We start from the raw sequence: 26,278 nt of genomic DNA, 5'->3' as shown, positions 1-26,278 counted from the left end.
TTTGCAACAAGCTTAAGCATCCAATCCTTATGTCACTCCTCCTTATCTTTCAGAGTCTCACAGTACCCGTAGAAAATGCAAACATTCAATTATGAGTGAGCTGCTATGCAAAGGCAAACCCCTTGCCTCCAGTTCCAAAACAGGCAGTGGCTTTGACAGCAAACTGTTATAAATACTCTAGGGGGGGAAAAAAAGCTGCTGGTGCACTTCCGCAACAACAAAGAGGCCAGATAACTCCAGATATAGCCTCTATGTGTCCCACACCGTCCAAAAGTCACTTTAGTCTCCTTAACCCCATGACAAATGATAGCCCTGGATCCTCCTAAACCGAGAGACCAGTGCATGAATTCCTAATGCAACCGTGCATTCAATACTAGTGGCTGAGCACATTTCATTGCCTTTTAAAAGAGGATAAGAATACATCATATTCAATAATCCAGTTATGAGCATCTGCACCACCTTCACAATAGCACTCACATCCACATCCTAGAAAATTGATTTTTTTACATATTCATTTAGAAATCACACCATCTTTCCTATTTTACAGCCCCATCTTTTCTATTTCACTATCCAGTATTAACCACAAGATTTGATTATCTAAGGAACCAGACAAACAAACTTTAGCAATTTCCTTTAGAAAAAGTAATTTTATGGATTTTTTTTTAAATGAATATGAGCACTAAGGGAGACTAAGTCAAGTTCCACTTGATAATTACTCATTTCTATGAACATGTGTTGACATTTTTCAGCATATGGCCATTTTTTCTAAAGCAGACTCTCAAGCTAAATTTCATGTAAGTGACTTAAACTGTTTCCCAGCACTCATGCTTTTTATTCTTATCTTTACCAGACACAAGACTGCAAGATTTCCTGATAACCACCCACTTGGAATCGAGGGATAAAGAAACCAACATAAACCCAGAGACATTTTGCTATTCTTACTTTCCAAGTGAGCATACTTGGTGCCTAAAAGCAGCTCTACTGAATAGGCAAATCACTTTTTTTTTAAGCACAAACAGGAAAGGAGGGAGATGTATGTCCAATGTTACCACAACACAGTTGCACCTCCTCATCCCAGTCATATAGGGCCCCCTTCCCTCAACAACATGTACAAGCTGTCACTTTCTGTCCTCTTTACACCTCTCTTCCCACAACCAGTGTCTGCCCGTTCTGAACAACCCCCCCACTGTAACATATGTTTCAGAAATATTTGCTAACTTCACTTTTACTTCCAGTTTCAGCCTAGCTTTCATTTCAAACCATCTGCAATAAGGATCAATCCAATAACTCACTATCATCAAACCTCTATCATAAGAAAAAGCATGAGAATATTAGATGCAATAGCATTCACAAAATTGATGAGAAAGTATGGCAATCCAGAAGTGTAAACAACTACAGGACATCCTTTCCACAAGGAAGCAAAGGCACAAACAATTTAGACAATGCATTTTACAGAAAGCAACATTTAGAGAAGGCACAATACAGTCAAATCTTTTATGGAGTATAGCAAGCAAAGCAAAATAACAAACAGGAATATAAAGAAAGTAATGAATTCAAGATACAGAAAATTATGTTTTTAAAGCAATTATGATTTCAATACTATTTTTTCAGTACTTTTACTTGAATACATTCCCTCAAAAATACACTTTAATCAGCACAAGATAGGAAATGTCTTTCGTGCTGATATGCTGTGTCTATCACTAGTCTAAAATTTAGAACTTTTTTTTTTTTTGAACTTCAATTGCATGGGCCCTATCAGCCTATACCGTATTTTCTTGTCTTACAAATTTTCCTATATTAAAAACAAACAAACCAAACCAAACAAAAAAAACAAACCACACAAAAAAACCAACACAAATCTATTGTAGTTCTCTGTTCTCTGGAAATAATGACCAGATATAGAAAGGAAGTTAATGCAACAAAACTGCAGAAAATTTTCAGATTGTTTTTATAAAGGAGAAAAAGGAAGAAAGGAAAAGAGCTATTTAGAATTGAGAAGCTTTTCTAAAAAGATTTCAGAACACAGAAACTCACTGGTTTTAATCTTCATATAGCTAGATTATTTTCTTGCATTAAAATGATATGCAAAAGCAAATTTCTATGACAGTAAAATACTGACATTTCACAAGTGCATTGGGACAATCCAACACTGCACTCATTGGCATACGATGCTGTACCTCAGCCACACAACCTCAATTTTTCCTTGTGTCCACACCAGTATGTAGTAAGCAGCAAGTTGGATCACTTCACTGCTCTGCCTGAGAAGCAAAAACAATCCAAAAAGTCAAATAACGAAGGCCTGTGCAGACCCACAAGCTGATGTGATTCACTGTTTATGTGCCAATCTATTAGCACTACTGCAAGAAAGGTAAGTAGAATGCTTCAGCAGAAAGAAATTATGAAGCAGCAGTGCAATTATAGCCCTGGTTTACCTTCGGCTTGAAACCAAAGCTACATAGGACATTCTCCAAGTTTGTGCACTGTGGGAGTTGCCTTTTGAACAAGATGCACATTTAAAGAGTGTCTGGAATCAGTCAGCTCTGTAACCTACCACAAAGATCAAATCTCATTTTCAATAAAGGTTTTAAACTTAATTTTAGGACTCTTGGCCAAATTTTAGCTAAATTACTTTTTTGCTCGTGGTTTCAGAAAAATGCATTTCCACCAGGGAAATCAGAATCTGTATTAGACAACTATGTAGTAGGAAATGGGATATTTAATGAAAACTTTATATTCTCAGACATTTCAAATCCCACTGCATTCATGAAATAACTTTTATGTTTTGTCCTTCACCCTATCTTTTCTGCTCACAAACTGTAATTGCCACAAAATTTTAGGTCAAAGAACACAATAACTTTAATATTATTCCCTGCTGAGGTAGCAAGCCAAACCACGAATTGCAAAGCATCTACTACCTCTAAAAGCCAAAGAACTTTACAGAGCTAGGTAATATACACTTTCAAAATGTCCTGCTTACTCAGAACACTAACGAAATTCTTAATCTTGTCTTAATCTTTCTTATAGAAAGAAATCACCCATAAATTTCAAAATATTTTGGAAAAGGTATTAGGTGTCCAAATGTGAAGAAACATCACACAACTGTTGGTTTTTATTTTTCAGCGTGTCTGTACTGAAAGACTAACTTATATAATTTTTTTTAAAATAACAGACTCAATATTGTTGTTTTTTCCTTCCACTTTTTGTGGCTTAATCCTGGGATGAAAAAAAATTCATCCAAAGGATGGCATTCATGCCGCCAACACACATACAGTTTTTGGCAGGCTACAAAAGAAGTCGGTACTCCTCACAGAGCAGCTCTGTGCTACACAGTGGCTGATGTCAGTAAAATATTAGCCCAAACTGAAGTCTGTTATATAAAATATATGCAAACAGAGTCCATACTATGAAAATTCATTTCTCTTGAGGAGTAGCAAAGTCTTTAAAGGCCTTATAACTAAAAATAAATTATGGAGTTTGTCTCACTCCACATTTCATTTGGAAAAAAACCACTAAATAATACAGAAAGAACAAAAACCACACATGGAAAGCACAACCAAAGACAGAAGATTCCAATGCAAGATATTTCTCTCTCACATGCCTTTAAGTAATTACTGCTCCTAAAGCTCTTTGTCTGTCCTTTGACACTGGAAACAGATGAGGAACTGTATCTTGAATAGAAAAATTGATTCATATAAAGGACAAAAAGAACAGCACTGAAGGTCTTCACATTAATTTTTTTTTACTTATAAATTCAGTAAGCAATAGAAGTTTTTCAGTTCAGCTCATCTTTTGCAGAGTAACACACTTAGTAGCAGCATATAAAAACATTAAACAAAACACAATAAGAAATGCACCATCCTCTATTCCCTGATTCCTCAAAAGCTGATTCCCTGAAATCTGGTACTTTGACATAGCTGCAAGCTTAACTCATAACTCAAGCTACCAGATGGACTTTGCTGCTCAGATTTCTATGAGCAGATACTATTTTCAGGAACTAACGGACCTCTCTGATGAAACAGACCCATTAAACAGACACGAGAGTAAATAACCTTTATAGGTACTGCATGCAGCAACTCTCTTCTGGAGTATGAAGACCATAAGCACTCTGAAATATGCATATACACATATTATTATAAGTATATATGGTTATATATGCTTATACTAATATTCTTGGTAATAATAATGTTGAAGCTGGTCTTAGTGGAACCATGTTCAACACATGAACCAAGTTCTCATGTTGTTTTACATTATTTGTCATTCCTATCATTTCTTCTAGGAACTGATAAAAAAAACCCCACCACATCACATTCTCTTTGTTAAATGAACTTTGCTGTTTTATCATAGAATATGCTGAGTTGGAAGTGATCCACTAGGATCATCGAGTCCAGCTCCTGATTTTTATACATCTATAACTTCACTGAATCTGGATCAAACTATTTGGCTCCAAAAGATCATCTACCCCACTCTACACTGCAAAATAAAAAGCATTACTATGCAAAATATGGCACTGTGCTCCCCACAAAGTCAAGGCAGGTAGTTATAAACGTGGACAATAAATAAAAGCACAAAGCACACATTCATGGTCAATTGTATGACACATAAAACCAGTTTTCTGTTCATTATCCATGTAGAACTCTCATCAAGTCAAAACCTTCTTGCGTAAATATCTATTTGCATGTAGTATTTGCATGCAATTATTCCGAGGCAACAAATGGACTTAAAAGGTTGTAACATTTTATGAGATCATCTTTATGCTTATGGGTTATACGCTTTTTAAAAGCAGTGAAAAGCAATTTTTTCAGAAGGCAACAATAAAAGAACCTATTTAGCAAAATATAAATTCAGAAAATAATTCAGAGCAAATGTACAATTGTAAATAAAAACCATTACAACTACTCATTCAACTATTTGCATACTCAAAAGATGTTTGAAAATTCACTCTCAAAAATAATAAAGAAAATAATAAGAAAAAAAATAATAAGAAAAAAAATTTCTGAGGCCGTTAATTACAACCATTTCAAAGTTTCGAATAAAAATTCCCCATTCTTGGAATGCAAAGTCCAAAAAATTAAACAAGTCTAAAATTGAAATTCTTGTTGCCAGCACTGATCTCTACATAATTTATTACAGACTATAACAAAAATAACAACAGAAAGAACCTTTGGTAGCATAGCACTGTTCTACATTAATTGGTCATGGCAACCAAGTTTTGCTTTTAAACCCATCTGATAATGATGGGTTTAAAATGTGAGATTTCCAGAAATGTGAGATTATAATGCTGCTTTTCTTAAGAAGTTTCAAGGCCTTAATACAGTATGCAGATGAGACGCTGAAACATAAAAGAGTCCTGTTCCTGATTATCAGTGGATATGAGGAATCAGGTACGCTGACCAGGCTTCAAATTCTTTGATTTTTACAAGTCTGTAATTTTTTCATAAGTGAACTACTTCAAATATGTTTTAGGAAGAAACATTATTTTCTGTTTTATTAACTTTTCAATTGCAGAATCTTACAATTTATCTCTAAAATTCAGTATGTAGTTTCAGAAGATAAAAATCCTTATACTAAATCTTTCAACCTCACTAGACAACTGCAACTTGCTAAGGGAAGGTCAGAAATAGAACCATTCATTAAATACACTGTTCTGGACCAGAGATCCCAGAGATTCAACCCTAATGCTCAATCCCATATAGTGTTAACTGCCATAATAACATACCTAGTGAAGCTTGATCTCGTATGCAATTAAAATGTACACAGATTACATTTATGTGTTTTCTTGAATATGCCAGGGATGCCTCAGATCACCAATATTAATTTTAAAATATTTTTATTTTCAAATCTGTTAACTAACATCTTCCTCATTCACAAAAGCCTGTTAAAATTTCTTTACTAGAACACTAAACTCCAAATGCTAAGAAAAATCTTCTTTAATACAGCTTAGAAATTAAAATTTTTTTTATTATTACAGACTATTACACATAGTATCATGGCATATCAAGATAATACTGCTTCTGTTTTTAAAACTCAGCTTATTGCACAAGTATAGTGGAAATGTGATTACTCACATTAAACTAATTACAACAAAGATAAATACATTTAAATGGTTCTTTTATCAGTAAAAAAAACACTATACAACTATTGTTTTAATTATTTTTAATGTAGATTAGCCATATCACACTTTCCACTTCCTCTCCCAACATTTAACAAGACATAAACAGCAGAAAGTAGTACTCTACTTATAACAGGGGAGAAGGTTGTGGGGTGTGTATACAAAAATACAGTAAATATTAATCCATGATAGGAACATCACAAAATCCAGCAACAGTATATAACTTCCTACATTTTGTATTCTCCCAGATTACCCAAAACTGCTCCACGTCAAGAAATAACTGTCAACAAGTAATTTGGAGGGACCATTTTGCCTCCCAGTAACTTCCTGGCTGAAGCAGCAAGTTCACAGATTACTTTACTGTCTCTTACAGTTAATTTACAAATTATTTTCAGTTCCTTATAGTCAGTTTGCAGTTTATGGTCAGCCTGCATTTTACATGTCACCTCCCTATTCCAAAGTCATGATAACTATTAACATCAGCAGAGCAAGTCAGTGGCAAAGAACCTTACAAGCATCAATTTCAAAATATAAGGTAGATACAAGAGAGATAGCATTAAATTACAGAAATTTACCTGTAAATGTTTTTTTTTGTGGGGTTTCTTTCCACTACTTTCATTTACTTGCAGCCTATCTCATCTGCGAAAGCTAAGGCAGATTCTTGGAACTACTGCTGAACAGGAACAGAGTCCCAGGACCTAGCTAGGTATGGAATATCCAAAGTAGTAGATGACAAGCAGTAATTAAAACATAAAGCAAGTAAACTGAAGGCAATCAAGTGCACAGAAGAACAATGTTTCCAGTTAGACAGTCTCTTATCTTCTTCAGGCTTCAGACAGAACCACATCAGTCATTTTGCAGCAGTTCTACACACTGGTCCATTTTTATAGAAACTACCATTTTGTTTTCTAGTACTTGAGCTGCCAACAAAAGAAGTTTGACTGATCTTTTAAGGCAGCAAAAAACTAAAAAAATTAAAATGTATGCTTGCTAACTATCTGCAACAATGACTTGGGATATATGACTAGTAAAAGAAATATCATGGGATATTTCTTGAACAACAGAAGAAGCATTATTGCATTATTATATTACAGAGATCTCTATTCTATTTCTGAGAAATAATTATGTGGGAGACCATATCTTCAGAAAACAACACTTATGTAGTTTACTTCAACAGGTACTATTTTTTAACAATAAAAGTATCTAGAAACAAAATATTAGATGCTTTGGTAGAAAGCAATATAGCCACTGATCAGCAAAAAAAATAAAATCATTCTTTGGGTACAACAAGAACAGGCCACAAAGGAGAATGTTCTCTTTGTGGATATTAACATGAAACTTTGAAGGATTTATTTGGTTTATCTTGAAGTCATGTGGGGTTTTTCTGCAATACAAGAGAACAGACTTATCTCAGAAGTATCACAGAGCATCATCATGTTTTTGCAATTAATTTTCAAAAGCAAAATGAAATTACACAAACATTATAATCCATGAAACACTAATTGCATTAGGATTATCATGTGATTATTCAGAATATAATTCTAGAAATAACATATATCACTTGAGACACTATCAGAGACAACTTTGTTCATGTAATACTTCACAAGTATTATATTTGGCATTTTGCAGCCCCAGAGCCCGGAGATTTACTCTCTTATAGGTTATCTACAAGTCTCAGAGAAATACTTCTAAAGGCAAACAGACTAGAATTATTCTGATCATCTTTCCCTTACTATCTGAAATGTAACATGGTGCATTTCAGATATCCTCAAAATCTAGTGCAAATGATTTCTTCACATTATTATATTGGCTTTCAAATCTTGCCTGTTACATATCTCTCTACATAGTACAGCTCTGACTGTCAGCTAACCACTGGAATACTGACAGGTCTAAAATACACCTGTCTATATGCAGCATACCGATTTACCCAGCCAGGGAAGGGGGCAAGGAGGGAGGTTCAGGAAAGGCAGCACCCTGGGAGACTTCCCCTCCACCTGAGTGCAGGGAAGAGGTACAAAGGGCTGGCCCAGCACTATCACAGTACTACATACACAGTTAAACCTAATTGATGTCACACATTTTATTCATCAGTTTAAAGTGCTCAAACAAAAGACCCTGTTAAGTACAGCTGAGATTTACAGTACTTGTTTCTTTCAAAAATGTCATTAAATCGGCTTCTTATTATGCAGCAACAATGAGGAACTGTTTACAAATGAAAAACGCACCTTCCTAAGGGTAGCAAACAAGTCAGGGTGTGGTTGCCTTGCAATTGGCAGGGAACGTGTGTCTCAAATATTTCCAGTTCTACCGTGCAGCAGCTTGGGTTTAAGGCAGCATAATGAAACAGGTTAAAACGCATTCAGAGTTATCTCATGCCATTGCCACAACTACAAGGTGTGCCTTTTGGCTCTGCTAGAGATACTCTTTACTATTCATCTTACTTCGCTTGCCTGTTCAAAGAAAAACATCATTTCTTTACAATAAGTTACGTAGTAAAGCACCCTGATTTCCATAAAGAGAAGTCCAACCATTTAGAATTTGTTAAAGGAGACAACAAGAACACAAAAACTATTTGATGTAACATATCCAAAAAGGTCAGGAATATACATGGAAGTTTAGGAGAATAGCAAGATCTCTCATTGAAGGGTCTTACAGAAACGAAATTCTTACACAATGAGAGCAACAAATTACCTGGAAATTACAACCGATCCAAAAATACGAAGTGGGAGATAGGCAGAGGCAATAAGCTTTTTCAAATGGTGACACAGGAATGAGAAAAGAAGGGAAGAGGATGATGCACTGATAACCTTCCTCAAGGATCTGCACTTTGACCTATGCTTATAAATATAGAGTAAACTGACAGCTGAAGAAACTTTGTAAACTTTGCCAAGCTAAAAGTTTGAGATTTAGTGAGAATAATCTTGTCTGATTATTCTGATTAGCTACAGAAGGCTTGCACAGCAACAGGCTGATTGTGAAATAAACTGTTAGATTAAATCTATTGCCAATAAATGCCATAGGAAGGGTAAAGTAATCTCAAGTGAATCCATGTATTAGCAAGTTTCAAATTTTAGAAGGGAAAACAGAACAGAAATCATCACCACAAGTTTTTTCTTGACTACTGTTTGTCACTTGCATTGTTCAAAAAGATAGAGAGACTAGAGAAAAAGTTAAGAGATATAGCACGGCTTCTACACAAACAAAAATTATGGATAATTATGGCCTTGGAGGGATTAAAAAAAGACACAGCTAAAATCATGAACACTAGCTGGAAATAGTTATCCATTACATACAAGGACTGGTGAAATCTCAGTAAGATAACTAAAGTTTAACAAGGAATTTAAAAGCAAGTTTCTTCCCTGCAATATATAACTTTTACCACAGGACAACATCGAGGTCAGAATTCCAGTTTGATTCAAGAAGTGAATCTATTGAAGATCAGGCACTTTTTAACAGAGTACCCTAAAACTGTCATCTCCAATGCTGGCAAGTCCTTAAGGTACTAGAACACTATAAATAACAGCTTGTAGTACCTTGTATATGACTTGTAATAACTTCTCTAACATTTTCCTCTCATATTAAAAACAAATAAGGGAGTGGGCACGTCAGCAGTGCTTAGATTTAGCAGGCTTAGATTTAACAGTCCTCAGAACTGATACACGTAAAACAGTATTGTTTAATATGTATCTAATTCACTCTCAAATGAACAAAACAATTGTTGTTCTCTCTTTTTTCAGTACATATTATATGCATTTACTGAATGCTACCAGAACTGTCTCCCATCAAACCACAGTTTTCTAGACACCATTTGGAGCAGGGCAGAGGGTGGAATGTCACAAGGGTCACAAGTGAGTCACCTGAAACTACAGACTAGCAAAGCTAAACAACTTCCTTCATTAAGGAGTCCCTATAAAATTTGAAACAAATCCCACACATTCCTGTATCATGAGCAGGTTTATATTGGGTTGAAATATGCACATAATGAAAAAAAATAAAAAGTTAGATTCTTTTTCATACACCAAACTTTCAACTGCTCAAGGCTTGTATTCAATCCATAAAAACATCTCTTATTTGTAAAGCACATAATTGAAGATTATGCAACTGTATTATGGCAGTCCCAAAATACTATGTGCAGAAAACACCAAAGCGTTTACAGACAATACTTGCCAAACAGTCATTCCATCAAAACCACAACTCAACCACTACTTGAACTAAACTTGTTTGAACCAGATTGAAATATAGATGTAAAGTATGTTCATACTGAATTGCAAAACAAATGCCAGGAAAATAAAAATAACACACCTGTTGGAATGCATTTACAGAAGCAATCTGCCACGCACAGAGCTGGCAGTAATACCCTCTGGGATAGATTTGAAAGAGGAGACAAAAACACAGTAAGTTTCGTAACAGGAACTCACAGAAAATTCATAAATACATAAATACCTCACTGACATTGTTTAGGTGGGAACTGCACTGAGAAACAAAACGAGTGACCCACTCCCAACAAGAGGGAAAAACAAAGAGAACCAAGGGATCCGTCACCCACAGATTTCAAGTACAGCTTAAAACATAACTAGATTATTCTCACCCCACAGCTCTGCATTGTGTAAAGAAAGACACTTTGTCTCATCCCAGTTTCTAGTGTCCAAAACAACCCACAAAAATCTCAATTAATATCCCCATTGTAGAAGGATATAAAACCAAGAGTTACAGAAGAATTGTTGTTACTGTGAATTTTCCCAGAGTGAGACAGCAGCTGCACTATACCCTCAAAGGTGCATTTGTTACAACCTGTGTTCTTCTGGGTTTATAGATAAAAGTTATACCAACTCTTTAAAAACATATTTACTAGCTTTACTAGCCTTCAGAGAAGGCAACATATAAACACCCAGAAACATCTAAAGTTACCACTGTACTTTTAGGATGTAATTTGATGAGCAAATCTTTCAGTGCAGCTTCCTGCCTCTCTACTGCCTTCTCAGTTGTGCAAGTATGTATGTACAAGGTGGATGAGGACTGAGACAGCAAAATGACTCAATGACTTGTGCAGCAGTGACGTATCTGGCAGGGGGGCCCAGATGCAAAATCCAGCAGTAGAAAAGGCCAGTCATTATGCAGTTTCAGGTGTAGATCTGACACATAAGGCACCCTAGTTCATCATTAAGTATATTATGTTGAATTACAAGTCCCTTTCCTAGGCTGTCAAACCATTTTGAGACATCTCTCAATATCAGAACTGCAAAGGAGAGTGAATGAAATCCTGGCCCCCAAAACCCGCACTTAAGCACATTTCAGTCTTAGGTGCTTGTATAAGCTTACAGCTTTCAAATTTAAAAAAACAAACAAACAAACAAAACCCAAACAAAAAAAACACACAAAACCCACACAAAACCAAACAAAAACAGAAACGAAACAAAAGCCCCCTCCACGCTATATTCTGTCTTAACAACACATTGCTCCTTTGGGCACATACAAATGGCTCACTAAAATTTAGAAAATGAGGGCCATTTGGCATACAATAGATTAACAAGCGATATCTCTACAGTTTAGCTTAGGCAGGAATTACATAGGAAATTTTGAAAATTCTATCAAAACCAGTCCAAACTGCAAATGAAGACAAAGTATAAGCTATTTTAGGGAAAAACAGCTGAACTCATTACACTGAAGAGCCTTCCTAAGTACTCCTCAAATGAAGGCACTAAGGAAAAAAGTAGTTAACATTTTCAATAATTTTCTAATCTCCAAGGAGCAAACAGTACCTAAACAATTGTTAGCTTATCTGTAGCACCACAGTATGTTTAAACTGCCTTTACTCTTCCTTCAGCTGTCCTTGCTTTAGGAAACATGAAGAAAAAAAAAATGTACCTACACATGGGCAAAGCACTTTCCCTTACTCTATCATGTTATTTAAAAAGAAAAACTGAGCCAAATCCATGTTACCATTGCATTGCAGAAACTACATTTTCTTTGGTAGAAATAAAAGACCTTCAAATGTAAAACCGCTGTATTAACTCAATTTTGCCACAGGATGATTCTTCCTGTCCATCAAAAACTCTTCTGAATTCCTACAACCCATTTTTTTAAAACGTCATTCTACTTCTGAGTCCATTAACAATAAGAACAAGAAGTCAGAAACTGTTACAATGAAGTCTATAGCTATACAGATAAAGGAGTCAAGAGAAATTAAACACAGAAAAATCCAGATACCGTTTAACAATACACTGTGGAATAGACCTTCAAAAGAAACAGAAGGTTTCATTCTCAGCCCACTTCTGTTCAATCCTCTTCATAATGTGAGCTTTCTACTGCATGCCAAAAAATCATCAGGCAAAACTTTAGTATCTGACAAGAAAAAATGCTTTTCAAATTCAAATTAAATGCATTTTAGGCTATTTCAGAATCACTCAGAATCACATTCTGAGTTGGAAAGGACCCAGAAGGATCAACAAGTCCAACCCATACAGGGATCAAACCCATGACCTTGGTGTCATCAGCACCATGCTCTAACCAACTTCAATCTCAAAGCAACTCCCAGAAGTTATTCCTGAGTAATAGTCATGACCTCGATATACCAAACCTCATTTATAAGAAAATGCTCTGCTTCCTCCAAGCGTCATAGCCAACATGCCACTTCAGTTTTTTTCTCACATTTCAAAACAAACAGACACCAAAAAACTAACCTCCTCAACAAACTTAGTGTTCTGCCATCATGTATCTATACTCTGGAAAGCACTTCATGTCTGCCACTAACATTTTCTAAGGGTAGCTATTCAGAATGATGATATTTTGCCTTATGCTGAAACTGAATTTGACTGCTGTCCTTATCCTTCATAACTTCCTTTGTTCTTTCCACTTATGTGGCAGGAAGTGGTATGTTCTGTATTACAGTAGCCAGATACCCACAAAAGGAAGGTTTACACAAGTTGAATTCTTACCCTGCTCATCAATTCCTTTAGATAGTTGTGGGTTCACAAAAATCTTCAGATTTTCATTCCTGTCACGCTGACATCTGGTCAAGTCCAAAGAATAGTTTTCATCTAAAATATATCAGAAGTTGGAGATTTGATTGAATGTCAACAGCATTGTGACAGAGATAACACACACCCAAAAAAAATCCCTTTTTCCTCCAAAAAGTACTCTAAACCTGTTTTCCTCCTTTGTAAAAGCCTTTTCAAGCAAAGTTTTAGTCACAATTGCAACCATATAAGCAATTCACAGAGCAAACTGATAAACTGAGTAAGACTACATGGAAAGTTCAATTATGGATGCACCATATGCCTCAATAATCCTTTAGGTATACAAAAGGAATCAATTTGTGCAATTTGTTCAAAATGCAAAAAGCCCTTTTGGCAAGATCATCCTTCAGCTGAACCATCAGTTTGAACACTTGCCTGCTGAAAACATCACCAGTTCACACAGTAATAACAGTAACTTAAACTAGCACAGAAGTAACATGGCTCTTAACCACTTGGTTCTGCTAAAGGAACAGATACATTAGGATGGCAGGGGAATTTGCCAGATCCATATGTTTATTAGCCAAAATAACCAGTGGGTTTTTGTTTGGTGGTGATTTTTATTTCCTAATTGACCTTCCTCTGATACTTAAGGTGACCCTTACCTAAGTCTCTCAGCAGTGTACAGCAGAAGCCTTAGATGTACAGACCTACTTCAAGTTTTGTAACTTAATTTACCTCTTACTTTATACGCAGTCAGAACTGCAAATCAGTAAATTCTAAAACTGAAATGTTTATGTCTCAGCAAATGTATACACTCAAGAAGCCTCTTACATACAACCTCACCAAAAGTCATTATTATCACAACAAATTAAAAAATTGAAAACATTAGTAACATTTGTTATTAGCCTCAATTTAAAAATACGGAAATCTGATTATACCTGGAACACGTGTTCTAGTATCAGCTTTTACCTCTTTCTGCAGGCTGGAGTTAAGGGTCACACTTCAGGAGACACAGTAAAAAGCAGTATGCCAAATCAGTAGCACTTTTTCTTACTAAAGGCTCTCAACAAAAATACAACCTGGTAGAGGTTCAACAGCAGCACTCTCCTGACGATTTTCTCTCCTCTTCCTCTTCTGGTGGTCATTAGCCAAGTGTTCAGCTAATTACTGTTTGATCTACTGCTTAGCGTGGATGAAACTATGCAAAGTGGAGTTTAGCTTTTAAAAACAGTCTTAATTTCATCTACTAAAACACATGAAAACAAAGCCTAATCAAGTTAGTATTCTGTACCATTTATTCTCCCACCAGTGAAAAGGCAAGGAAAGACTTCTCAAAAAGATGAAACTCATTAATTGAAGCAATTCTTACACAACTTTTCAAACACATCAGCTGGGGGGAGATCTGCCATGCTGACTACCTGCCCACTGAGCACTAAGTTGCCTCTGCAGATAAGTACTAGCGTCCCACCAGTGCCTCCTGCTCCTCAGTGCTACACAAATTCTATTTGCTCAAGAAAATTTCGATCAATCTGATGAAGTCATAAGCAACTAAGAATACAAATTTATTAGCAAGCGTAAGAAATTTTAAACACAGGCATCCCTTACAGTTTCAGGCACGATGTGGAGGGAAGGCATTCAGTTCAACCCAGGCCAGGTTTTATGTTTTATGTTTTGCGAAAGGCGTATCACCACCTGGGAGCCTCTCTTCTCCAGGCACTCCCTGACAGAGCATTGCACCTGCTATCAGAGCAAGAAACACTGAACCTTCTACAAGCACATGGGCATGAGAAGAGCAGCACTACCACTGTATAACTGCCAAGACAGGAAAGGCATTTTACCAGGCATTTCTCTTTTCTTCCTATCAGCTTTTTGGGAGAGAGGGTGGTGTTTTGTGAGGCTTTTTTTAAAGGCATGGAAACCAAAAACTAAAATACATTTACATGTGCTAGATTATTTCTTTGAATTCATTAGTTGGGAAGACAAGGACTAAAGTGAAACAGGACTGCATTTGCCTTGGCTGCAGCTGCTTTAGAGCAGGTCTAGTTTCCATAATTAAACCCGCATTTGGCATATACTGAAAGCCAAGTACAGACAGCAAGGTCTTCGTATTCAACCTTCTTAGCAAAAGCAAAAATGAGCCAACTCAACTCATATTCCAATCAAGACATATCCTAAATGTTTATCTGGTGTAGGCAACTGTTCTAGAAGAAAACGATGACAGAAAGCAGTTTCAAAGTAATTCTCACACATAGGCAAACCTCCCTCTCCAACTAAAGATTGGCTTAGTTAAATATTTCCAGCCATTTTAAAACTGTACTACTTAAAAGATAGTTTTTAATAGAAAAGATGCTTAATAATGCACTTAATGGCAAAGAAAGAAAAATAAATTCAAGTTTATTATACTGCAATTTTCCTCAGTTTATCCATCCTACAAGCAATTCCACATACAGAACAGTTCACACTAAGGAAACTCAAGTCTGAATTAATGACAGATTTATCTCCCTTCCTCTTATTTTCATTCCCAATTCCTCAGCATTTGTATTTCAAGATTGCATTTCCAGGACACCAGACAGACCTAGAAACAATAACTTCTCTACAGCTTCCCATAAATAAGTCACCCCTATTTTATTTAACTTAAGGCACAGACTCCCCACCCTGAAATACAGCCTTGCATTCTCCTGAAATGTTCATGAATTATACAGATAAACCAAACCGTGAGCTGCTACAAGTTTAGTGAGGTTTAGTTGACCTACATCTACTACAAATATTATTTCAACAGTAAGGCTGAAAAAGTTTATAACCATGAACACTGTGGATGTTTTAAAAGTTGTTTTACAAAGAACAAATCATAGTTTAGAAAGCCCACACTTGTGACTACAGAAAGCAAGTTGCAGATGCATTATGAAGTAAGTTCATCCTGTACAAGTGAAAAAAAAAACTAAACCTTCCTCACAGAAATAAAATTCTAAGAGGTAGAGAACTCAAGTTAGCTGAATCTCCCTCCATGTGGCAACCCACGTAATTTCATGGCAGATTAAATGAATCATTTAAATAATCCAAGAAGCCATTCAAATAGGCACTGTTTACATTTTTATCTCATCTGTGTCCACTCATCAAATTAACAGAAAAAAGTAACATTGGCAAGATAGCAAGAGTGGCTCAATTAAACATAATTATGCCTGATAAATCTTTTCCCATGAGGTGTAAGGCAAGACAGCTGTGACAAGCATAGGCTGCAAGCTGATTTGTCCTTACATCCTGAAACACTACAAAGTATCTTATAAATGAAGCAAGTGATTCAACCTGCCAACAACCCATGGCACAAGAGCTGCAGTTGCCAAAAAATAATGCTGCGCAGGTGCCAGCGAGTTTCACTTAAAGTTAGTCTTTGGCAAAAGTCAAAGTCATATGACTGAAAATGTTACCATAGGAGAGGTCTGACCCTAAGCCAAGGGTCCAATTTCTGGATGACCTGGACTCCTCACCAAGACAGCTGTATGGCAGCTTGCTTCTGCTCTGGCAGCACCGTGCAGCCTGTTAGACAGCAAAAGCAATATGGTAAAAGATATGAGTATCAAGGGCAAAGTGTCTCTTTTCAGTGGTTCATGTGAAAGACTAATTTGCATAGGACAAAAATATCTTTACTGTCTCTTCTCTGTTCCCTGCTTCATTTCCCTACTCACTGTTTCTTAGAATGCCCACTCTTATATTTGTCTTATAAGCATTTATTCTGGCACGACTTTTACTGACTTTGACTATAACATGGTCAAATGTCCATGAATATGGTGCAAAGTCCATCCCTGCATGCAGATCAAACAAACATTAATTTATAAATTGAAAGCTAACACCAAGAATAAAGCAGGTAGAAAACTACTTTTCCACTCAAAGTCAGAAATCCACAACAGTTTGCTTGATGGCTGGCTTGAAGAAATGCAACATAAACCAATATAACATGCCACACAAGGCAAAATACATCAGCAGGATAACTAAAACGGTATGTGACTACTACCAGTTCAATTTAGATGGAAAAAAACTTCAAAGAGCAGGGAAATATATTGATTAAATCTGCAGCTGTGTGAAATAAGTTTGGCTATGAATTAGAAAGTCTACTTCAAGCTAAATGATGTAAATAACCCTTTCTGGAAACAGTGATATAGCAAAAAATTATTCAATCAAAGGTTCCTCATGAATCTAGGAACAAAAATAGACATTTCTGAAAATGCAAAATCTCAACCTCTAGGTAAGATTAAGTTAAAAATATCTGCCTTGCAGTGCTTGTTGGTGCTCTGTCTAAACCCAGCAAATGACATTGACTTTTACTCACCACCAGTGAGATCTCAGCTAAATGAGCATGCCCAGTTTTAGACTGCTCAGTACAAGACAGATGGACTAAAGAAAGTTCATCAGAGAGAGCACCAAGCAGTTCGGGGGCTGAAGTACATGAGGAACAAGGACAGGCTGAGACACCTGACTCTGGAGAAGACTTGGGGGATCATTCTGCTTTCTCATCTACCTAAAGGGAGATAATAGCAAAGACTAAACTAAAATCACTGTCACTGTACACTAAAATTGACGCTGTTCAAGCTTTCAGGGGGGCAGGTTGCAGCAGAAGTCCTCCAGAGGTCCCTTTCAGCCTAAATAAATCTACAACTCTGATACTACCCATGGAAGCTTTCATCCCAATTTGATGCTAATTTCTGATTATTCAAGTTATTGAATTACTACAGCACAACAGGGAGAGATATGTACAAAAAAAATAGCTTCATGGGGAACGAGTGAGGTTTCCAAAACCACCTGCACAGCATCATATTTGATACAAAACAACCATCACCTAAAAATAAGCAGTAAATTTGGTTGTAATTCCAAGCTGTGCTTTTAGCAATGGTCACAAGAGTGGCAAATAAATGAATGAACAGCAAGGCACAAAAAAATAGCAGTTTCCATGCAGTATAGTTCAGACTATGGTACCAAGCTTTTCTGGAGGTACAAAAGTGAAGCAGTAAACTGTCTTTATGCATTTTTCCTCATTTTCATACAAAAAAGATGCTGCACTCCCAGAAAACAGAAAAACAGACCTCTAGCAGACTCACAGGTACACATAAAAACTAACTCTTTAAATGCAAGTTTCACATCTAAAGCACGTGTCCAACCTTCTACAGAAAGACAGGACATTTCTGTGCAGACATACCTGCAGAAGGACTATGTCACCTGCTTCTACAGGCCAGCAAAACCTGAATGATATGGATAACGTTCTTTAAAAGCTTTTCAGAAAGCCTGACACATGAGGTAAGAGTTGTATCTGACTAGTGGATCAAAACCTGAATTTGTCATGCTGTTCCTCAGTAACAGAGAGACACAATGAGTAGCTCTAGCTTGCAATTTCTATGTAGCTCACAAAAACAAAGAGCTCAGAAATCAAACAGTGAAACAAGTTCTGAATAGTATCCAGAAGAATCTTTTCCCTTGACTCCTGACAGGTACTGCAACATGTTGATCAGGAATACCCTGTTAACATAAAAAAAAAATTACTTTAAGGGCGACTGAACACTAAAATGGGTCACACGGGAACTTTGGAGTTTCCATCCTCAGAGATGTCCAAAATTTAACTGGACAGTGTCCCCAGCAACAGCTCCAGCTGACCCTGCTTTGAACAGGCAGGGTTGGACAGAGATCCCTGCCAACTAACACAGAGCATCTGCAGTCAGTGAAAGTTAGCCTCAATAAAAACACATTCATCTCCAAAATCTGAGCTATACTTACACCGTATTTTACTCATTTTGTTTGATGCCTCTAGACATGATCACACCACAAACATATGTTACTGAAATCCAATAATCAGGCCAAGGAAAGGTTCCTCAGTTGTAGAAGACAAACAGAAGACACTTCTCTTTCGTGGCACATGAAACGCTAAGAGAAAGAGAAATACCTCTTCCTCTGTCTGAACATTGTGGATAAATGCCATAGTTCAAAATAAAAATAAATCATCTGAAGCCATGTCCTTAACAAATATTCTGTCAAAAGTTTCCCAGCATTATTACAGTTGAATCTCTTTACCCTGTGCTTTTGGACACCATAGACTCACACATGTCATGTAGCGTCCATGACACTACTTACAAACCTTATTTAAAAAAATACACTTAGTCACAAGCCTAGAAGAGTATGTTTTCCCCTTTTCCAAAGAAAGGTCAAAAGACTTTAAAAGAGCCCAATTCATATCTTGAAATATAAATAGCTCATAATGGAATCAGGTCAAATACTGAGAACTTGGAACATGTAAATGTCTTCAGAAGGAGATTCAATTTCCAAGCAATATCTAATAAGACAGAACCAAACAGAACATTTATGATCCCATAAAAGTCTTTTCCTCTAATGGCCCCCCCTTTTTTTTTTACATTCTCCAGATAAAAAGATTTGTGGTTTCATATCTGTCAAAAAGATTAAAGAGAATTCAAGAAAGAATCTGCTTCAGGAAGACTGCATTATTTTTTCCCCTTTTACAAAATTAGAAATAGACTTTGGGTTTGGCCTAACGCTAAGAAGGGATGATGAACAAAAAGATAAATGTAATGAAGATCAGTGTTTACCACTCTTAGAGCACACTTTCATAACTTTGGACAACCATGGTTCTACTATGCATGCAAAAATCAATCCTTCTTTAACCACTCAAACACTGAATAAAAAAGAGTTATTTGCTAGGTACAAATACAGTTGATAAGTAAACTTTCTCAAACATTTGTAGGGATAAAATTGTCAGTAAGTTACAAGACACAAAATGCTAGTTTCACAAGGATTAACAGCAATCTCTGCATTGTCACTGATCATGACAAATTCAATCCAAATGAGACTCAGGCACATGTATAAATTTTATCAAGTGTGGCGGAATATGATACCAAATTGCTATCAGTGGTAGGAAAGCGCATAATATCTAATCCACTATGAAATTATAGTGGTCTAAATAGTTAATGCTTAACACAAATAAGTCATGCTGCTACCAGTTAAATATTTTTGTTTTGATTTAATTACAGCCAACAGAATAATTTATGATATTGATAATTTACATATGGTCATTGTACTTTTGACCCAGTATTGGGAGTCCTAAAGCCCTTCATGCAGCATCACTGAACCAGTGTTCTAACTTTGCAGCCTTAAGGTAAGTTTGGATATATATTATTACACACACTTCACCCAACTTATATATATGGCTTCATGTACTACTGCTCTCTCCTCTTTTTACCAAGAGGAAAGTTAAAAGCATTGTGTACAACTATTGTATAAAAGCAGCTATACAATCCAACACTCCAGTGGTGACTGATGCTGAATGGCTGAAAAAGGTTCAGACTTTGACAGATCACTGTCGCCTAAACTGCAAAACTGTGTTATGGCAGCCCAAATAAAAAGCTGTGATCCTAGAAGATTCACGAATCATTATTACCTAGTATTAGGCCTTGCCAGTGCAGGTAAAGAAACCAGTATCCTTCTCAACTCTTGAAGGAAAAAGGAATCAAAGATCTCCATTCTCAGGAGCAATGGGAAGGAAGGCAAGAGCCCAGTGAGCCCACATTGCACATCATATGGCAGTTGCTGAAGGAGAGAGGAAGAAAGAGCACTGTGGCCCAGTTACTGCTTCACATGGTGCCACTGTCACAGACAACCAAAGTCAATACCAATTTATTCAAAGACCTTCCCTTCTCAGATGGATAGAAACATTTAGTTTTGCCTCTTTAAGAAGGGAAAGATCTCACATTGATTATAATGTTGTAGGTTGCAATCTCAAGTTTAAAAATACATCATTACAAATTCCACTTTACCTACAAACTTACTAACCAACAATCAAAAAGCATTACAAGTGCAGAAGATTCAACCTTTTCTAGAAGTCAGGATGTTCTTTAGATAGTGTCTCCTATCACTTGTCCAGTAAGACCCGAACAATAAGTCAGAAAAGAAAAAAATTTGAAGGAAAAAAAATGCTTAAGTTTTAACAGGTCAGACAAGCAAAAGCAAGAACAAAACCATCTTTCATACTCATCCCAACAACTCTTTTCAACCAAGCCTTACAACACACTTGCTAGAAAGCACAGGCAGCAAGAAGGAAGGCAAGACTGTCTGGACACAGTGAACTGGGAGGGCAGCAAAAGGGCAGGATCCCATTTGTTTGTGCTCATCTGCTGGACTCTAGGTATTCGCATAAGTTTGTCGGGCGAGCCTTGGAACATTGAAACGCCTCAGTAGCACAATGAAAAGATTCTTGAGAAAAGGTAGTATGAGAAAGCTTCTGGTAACCAGTATTCCATTTTTCAACAGTAACACTGGGGGGGTGGTATTTCAAAATACTCTGGAGGGAAGAAGACATTTCCCTGACCCAAAGCGACTTCTTCTACCAAAAAAAACCCACAAAAACTGCTCATAGTGTTAACTATGGGGAGGAGGGGGTGGAGGGTGGGGGGGTGTCAGGGAAGAAAAATCTCACAGGACACTTTATGACAGAAACTATTAAGCAACCTAATTACAGGTACCACTACAGGCTCCCATTACATTTTGTCTTCTGCACTTTTCTGGAAGATTTGGCAGAAACATGTACAGAATAAGCAGATGAACTAAGAAAGCCTTGGTACCTTCAAATCTCTCTCATATTTGACTGGATTTGGTATATAAGAATATACACACTCCAGCTGAAGTTCCTCCCATGCAATTGCATCCATCACACCTCTGGTATCCAATAACAATGTGTGCTGCAGTTCTTGCCAATGCTGGAACTCAGTCTTATCCACTCACTGGTCTGCATTTACAAGGCCTGTTGGACACCCCTACGTGTCCATAAGGACACCAAAAAAGTCAAAATATTTAGCAAGTTGGGGAGAAGAAAGAAGTTTTCAGGAGAAAGACAAACTGGCAGCCACACACAGAGCATAACCACACAAGCTGGTTTCCATAGTAAACCAGAAACTTCGAGGGCAACCTTGCCTCAAAGCTGTTATCAGAAACGTACGATACAGTAACTGCAGTCTCAGCAGCGAGTGCCATGCAGCACAGATACCAGAGCCAGTGCTGAGCTAAAGGGCACTATCCACATGCTTGCTAGAACTAAACAAAAACTAAATGAAGAAACTGCAAGAGTGATGATGTAAGGCATGTTGGCTGACTCTCAGGGCACAGGGGCAGCAAGGATGTTATCTGAAGTACAGCCACATGTAACTTTTGAACATAAGTCTTCCTGAACATGACTTGAGAGCCTACACCAGATATTAATCCAGACTTAAAGGAATACTTTAAAATACATTTTAATGGTCTTAGATTTGACAATTTCTACACATTTTGTTTACACATATTGGATGCAGCCTGTTTCATTCTTTTTGCGGTTTTATAGACCTTCTCATTCTCTATTGCTACAGGTCAAGATGCACAAGAGCTCACTAAAATAGGGATGTTTAGCAGACAACTAAAAACCAAGGCAATCTATTCTAGTATTACTTTAATTTGTAGCATGCCAGCTACTATGCTGGTACCGTTGATCTTCTGACCTTTGAGCTAAAACCACTGGACTACCACCAGAACCAGAAATGCAACAGCCGCATCAGCACAACACTGTCCCTTAGCTTGAAGGGGAGGCTGGTTAGCTCACATGCAGTGCTATGGTACTGCTATTAAATGCTATCCACTTGCAACTACAAACTCAGCAGTGTGCTACATTGTGCCATGCAGGCACTGAGAGCTAAAGATATAATAGTAAATAAAATCAGTCCAGGGCACAGGTTTGAGCACTAATTTGTAACTGTTGTGGTTTTGTTCAAGTTTACTAAGGGCCATTGATGTGCACGAGATCCTATGAGGCCACGGACCGTTCCTGGTAAACAGCAGGAGTCTGAGCCGAGCAGACCCACTCCAGAGCAGAAAGCGGGCTGCAGACAAGTGCAGATGGAGTCATTACCTTCCTCTGAGCTGGCTCAAGAGTCTCCAGCACAGCTTTACAGCTAGTTATAAATAAATTTGCCCGTAGTAGGATGAAATCTAAAGCCCAAGGCAGCTTCTGCTCTGAACGCTTTACAGATTTCTCATGTGTGTGTTAAAACAACTTGCTCAAGGGCACCTGCATTTCCTTGCTCCACAAAGTCAGTGAGGTAAACTAATGAATGAATTCATCAAGGCACTGATATTACAGTAACGTCACATCAAAATACAATCTCGTTAGTACCCATAAATAAATAAATGAAGTAGAATACACACACTGCAGAGCAGCACAATTATCATGCAACTATGCTGCATCACATTAGCTATGTAGATAACTCTGTATTCTTGCCTAAGATGTCCAATTAGGGCTCTAGCCCTTTCCAGTCCATGAAAGTACAGACACAAGTACAAAATACTTACCTGTTGTCAATGTTTTAATTATCCTGCTTGATTCATTTTCCATATTTTTTTGCTAAATCAAGTCAGGTAGAATAGTCTAAAACTAAGTGGAGGGGTGGGTGTAAGGAAACCAAATTTCATCCCAAAAGTAATTGTTTCTGTCATCAGTAGAAATCATTTACAGAACCTTCCCCACACAAACCCTCTCTGTCCCAGCAGCCTTCCTGCTCCTCACATGTAATCATGAGACTGGACAACTTGTTTGCGTTCACAAGACAAGAGAAGAGAGCGTGCTCGAAGTTGTATATTGCTATTAAAACAGTCCCTCCCCCTGCAGCCAAGTCTCTGACCACCTAGTGTTTCAGAAGAAATGACTGAGACTAGATGATCCGTTCCCCAAGGGACAGCTACACAGCTCAAGGGGCACACTACAAGCCTTTCTCAATTATTTTTCTTCTGAGGAAGAGCCAAGCAACTATTCAGTACAACCATTCAGTGAGAGAATGACAAAGCTCAATTTCACAAGTAGTTTTATTAACACTGTATACGTTCATCTTAAAGAAATTCAGCACTAATTAACACTGTTATAATCTGAACAGCAGAAGTACTTCAATAGTATCGTTAAGTCTTTGGTTCAAAATTTTGAGCACGGGGATAACAAAACACTGACTTGCAACCCAGGGTGCCAGTATGCAAGCAGCTAACCTGATTGAGTTGTCATGTATTTCAAGAGCTTTTGGCATCTCAGCTAAGTACTAAGGCGATAACGAAGAAGGGTTACAGCAAACAAGATAGCTATTAACGTTTTAAGCCAACAGAACAATCACTCAGCACTAATGCAAGATTCAAAAAGAAAAAACCCACCACCTTCAGAAAGACATTTCTTCTACCTGGCAAAATAGCTTTGAACCTCTGACACAAAAAGGTTTTTGTACCTCCTTTATCAGCAACAAGAAAATACTATAATGCAGAAACCAACCACTATTTAGGGGTATTTTGCATTATACTACACATACCATTACTTCATTTTCAAAAGTACTATTAAACACTAACATTATATTACTTTTACCTGCAAGCACAACACCCACATACTGCTGCAGAGCCAAGTTTTTACTGAAACTTGTAAAATGCTACTGAAATAGAGAGCACTGTTCCACAAGCCCTTTTCTTTCCCCATGTAAAAAAGTGAACAAGAAAAACCACACACTCAGATACAGTTTATACTGTCCTCGTGTAACTTCTCTGTTACAAGGAATAAAGTTCTTATTTGTAGTTAAGTTTTAAGTAAGAATTTAGCTGTGTTTTCTGACAATACCTGGAAAAAAGCTAAGAAGTCTGAAGGAAAGCAGGATTTAACTTAAGAAATTAGTCAGAATTTTAAGCATTTAGCATCATTTTTATCAAGTTGTGCTGATTCTTCTCTCACCCCTGTTCAAATGGATCTTCAATTCTTTCACTTTTAAAACCAGAAAAATTAGACATCTCTGGACCCTTCTTTTCTAAATTATAACACTCAGGAAAAAGAGGGAGAGAGGAAGGGAGGGACAGAAACACAATGTGATTCACTTGTTCATACATTTTTAGCTACGGTATTTAAACACAACTCAAAAAATCGCTTTTTCAGTACTATTCTCTACCAAAAAGTATTAGTCATGCTAACTCTGGATGCTTTAATGCCATGTCAAGTAGAAGCTCACTATTCTGCCAGAAATCTTTTAGTCTTCCACATTAGAAACACTGGTAACTCAAAGGCAAACAACACTACAATCACGATTCTTCCTCATATGAACCCAACTTTAGTATAAATAGACAATGATCTAACAATTTTTATTGTTACTATCCTCTCCAGCTTCCCTAATGTTCACAATGCTACCTTCCAATATGTTCCAAACAAATAAGTGATCAAAGCATTACTTTAATTTAAATCTGTCCACTAGCTCTCTATTTCACCCATTACTTTTTCAAGTTTCACCCTTGCTAATTCTTATTACTTCTTCCTATTACTCGTAACTGAAAGATTAAATGATTACATCATAGGAATATTTGGTGACTGCTATAAATTGCTTTTGTTTTTTGGTTTTAAGCAAAGTGCAAGTTACAAAAAATAAAGGAACAGTAAAAGTCTCTTCCCTCATCCAGCACCTCAGATATTTTCTATCTCTGAGCACTTTGTATTTCTACAAGAGGCAATGTTTACCTTGCATTATTTTTCATGTAGCCAGCCCTACACAACTTCAAAGTTGTCCTGAATGAAATGGACTGTTCCCCCTGCCTCTATTTTCAGAATGGATGCACTACGTCTCTTAGTTTAACAGCACATCCACAACATGTGCCCTCTTGCCCTTGGCAGGCATAAAGTTGTTGGCAGTTTGAGGTAGGTCATTACACTTAAGATTCACAAACAAAAAAGATACTTCAACAATGCAAGAATGGAAAAACTCAACCTAGCTGCTCAGGTATGTAAGCATCAACTTACATACTAAAAAATTAGATTTAATGATGCCAGCAATCAGTAGATAATGACTAACTTCTGTTAAAATAACAATGATGAGCACCCTTCCGCAACATTTAATTACTGCTTATTATCACACCTTTGTTTTACAGGAGATGTGCTTTAAATTACCAACAAATTTGAAAGTCTTTAGTGCGTCAACACTACATACACAAGTGACTAAATCTGGAATACACGGTAGACTGTTGCATGTTCACAGCCAATTCCAATACTGTTGTCTGGAGACAGAGTAATATCTTCTGTTCTCAAACGTTATGTAGCATATTAATTAACCTTAAAATTTTTCTGGATGAAAATAGAAGTACAATAGTCCAGGATTAAAATAAAAGAAACCCTGATGATTTTAGTATGTGATAA

General features: G+C 36.9%; 1 protein-coding gene across 3 annotated transcripts in view; it reads right to left on the bottom strand.

Annotated features, from left to right (window-relative positions):
- SIPA1L1 (signal induced proliferation associated 1 like 1) overlaps positions 1 to 26,278 on the bottom strand; it is a 212,188-nt gene that overhangs the window by 178,405 nt on the left and 7,505 nt on the right. For 2 of the 3 annotated variants that reach the window (XM_027749332.2, XM_039389061.1), the window contains exon 2: positions 13,045 to 13,146. The exons of the other annotated variant lie outside the window; for it this stretch is intronic. The gene's annotated coding sequence lies outside the window, so the exon portion shown is untranslated. The remainder of the gene's footprint in view (positions 1 to 13,044; positions 13,147 to 26,278) is intronic. 3 annotated transcript variants of the gene reach the window in all.

This window comes from Pipra filicauda, unplaced genomic scaffold (genome assembly GCF_003945595.2).
Source record: "Pipra filicauda isolate LSUMZ 115617 unplaced genomic scaffold, ASM394559v2 scaffold6_size6359152_pilon, whole genome shotgun sequence".
In the NCBI taxonomy this organism is placed as follows: Eukaryota; Metazoa; Chordata; class Aves; order Passeriformes; family Pipridae; genus Pipra; species Pipra filicauda.
This window is presented reverse-complemented; position numbering and strand designations above follow the sequence as displayed.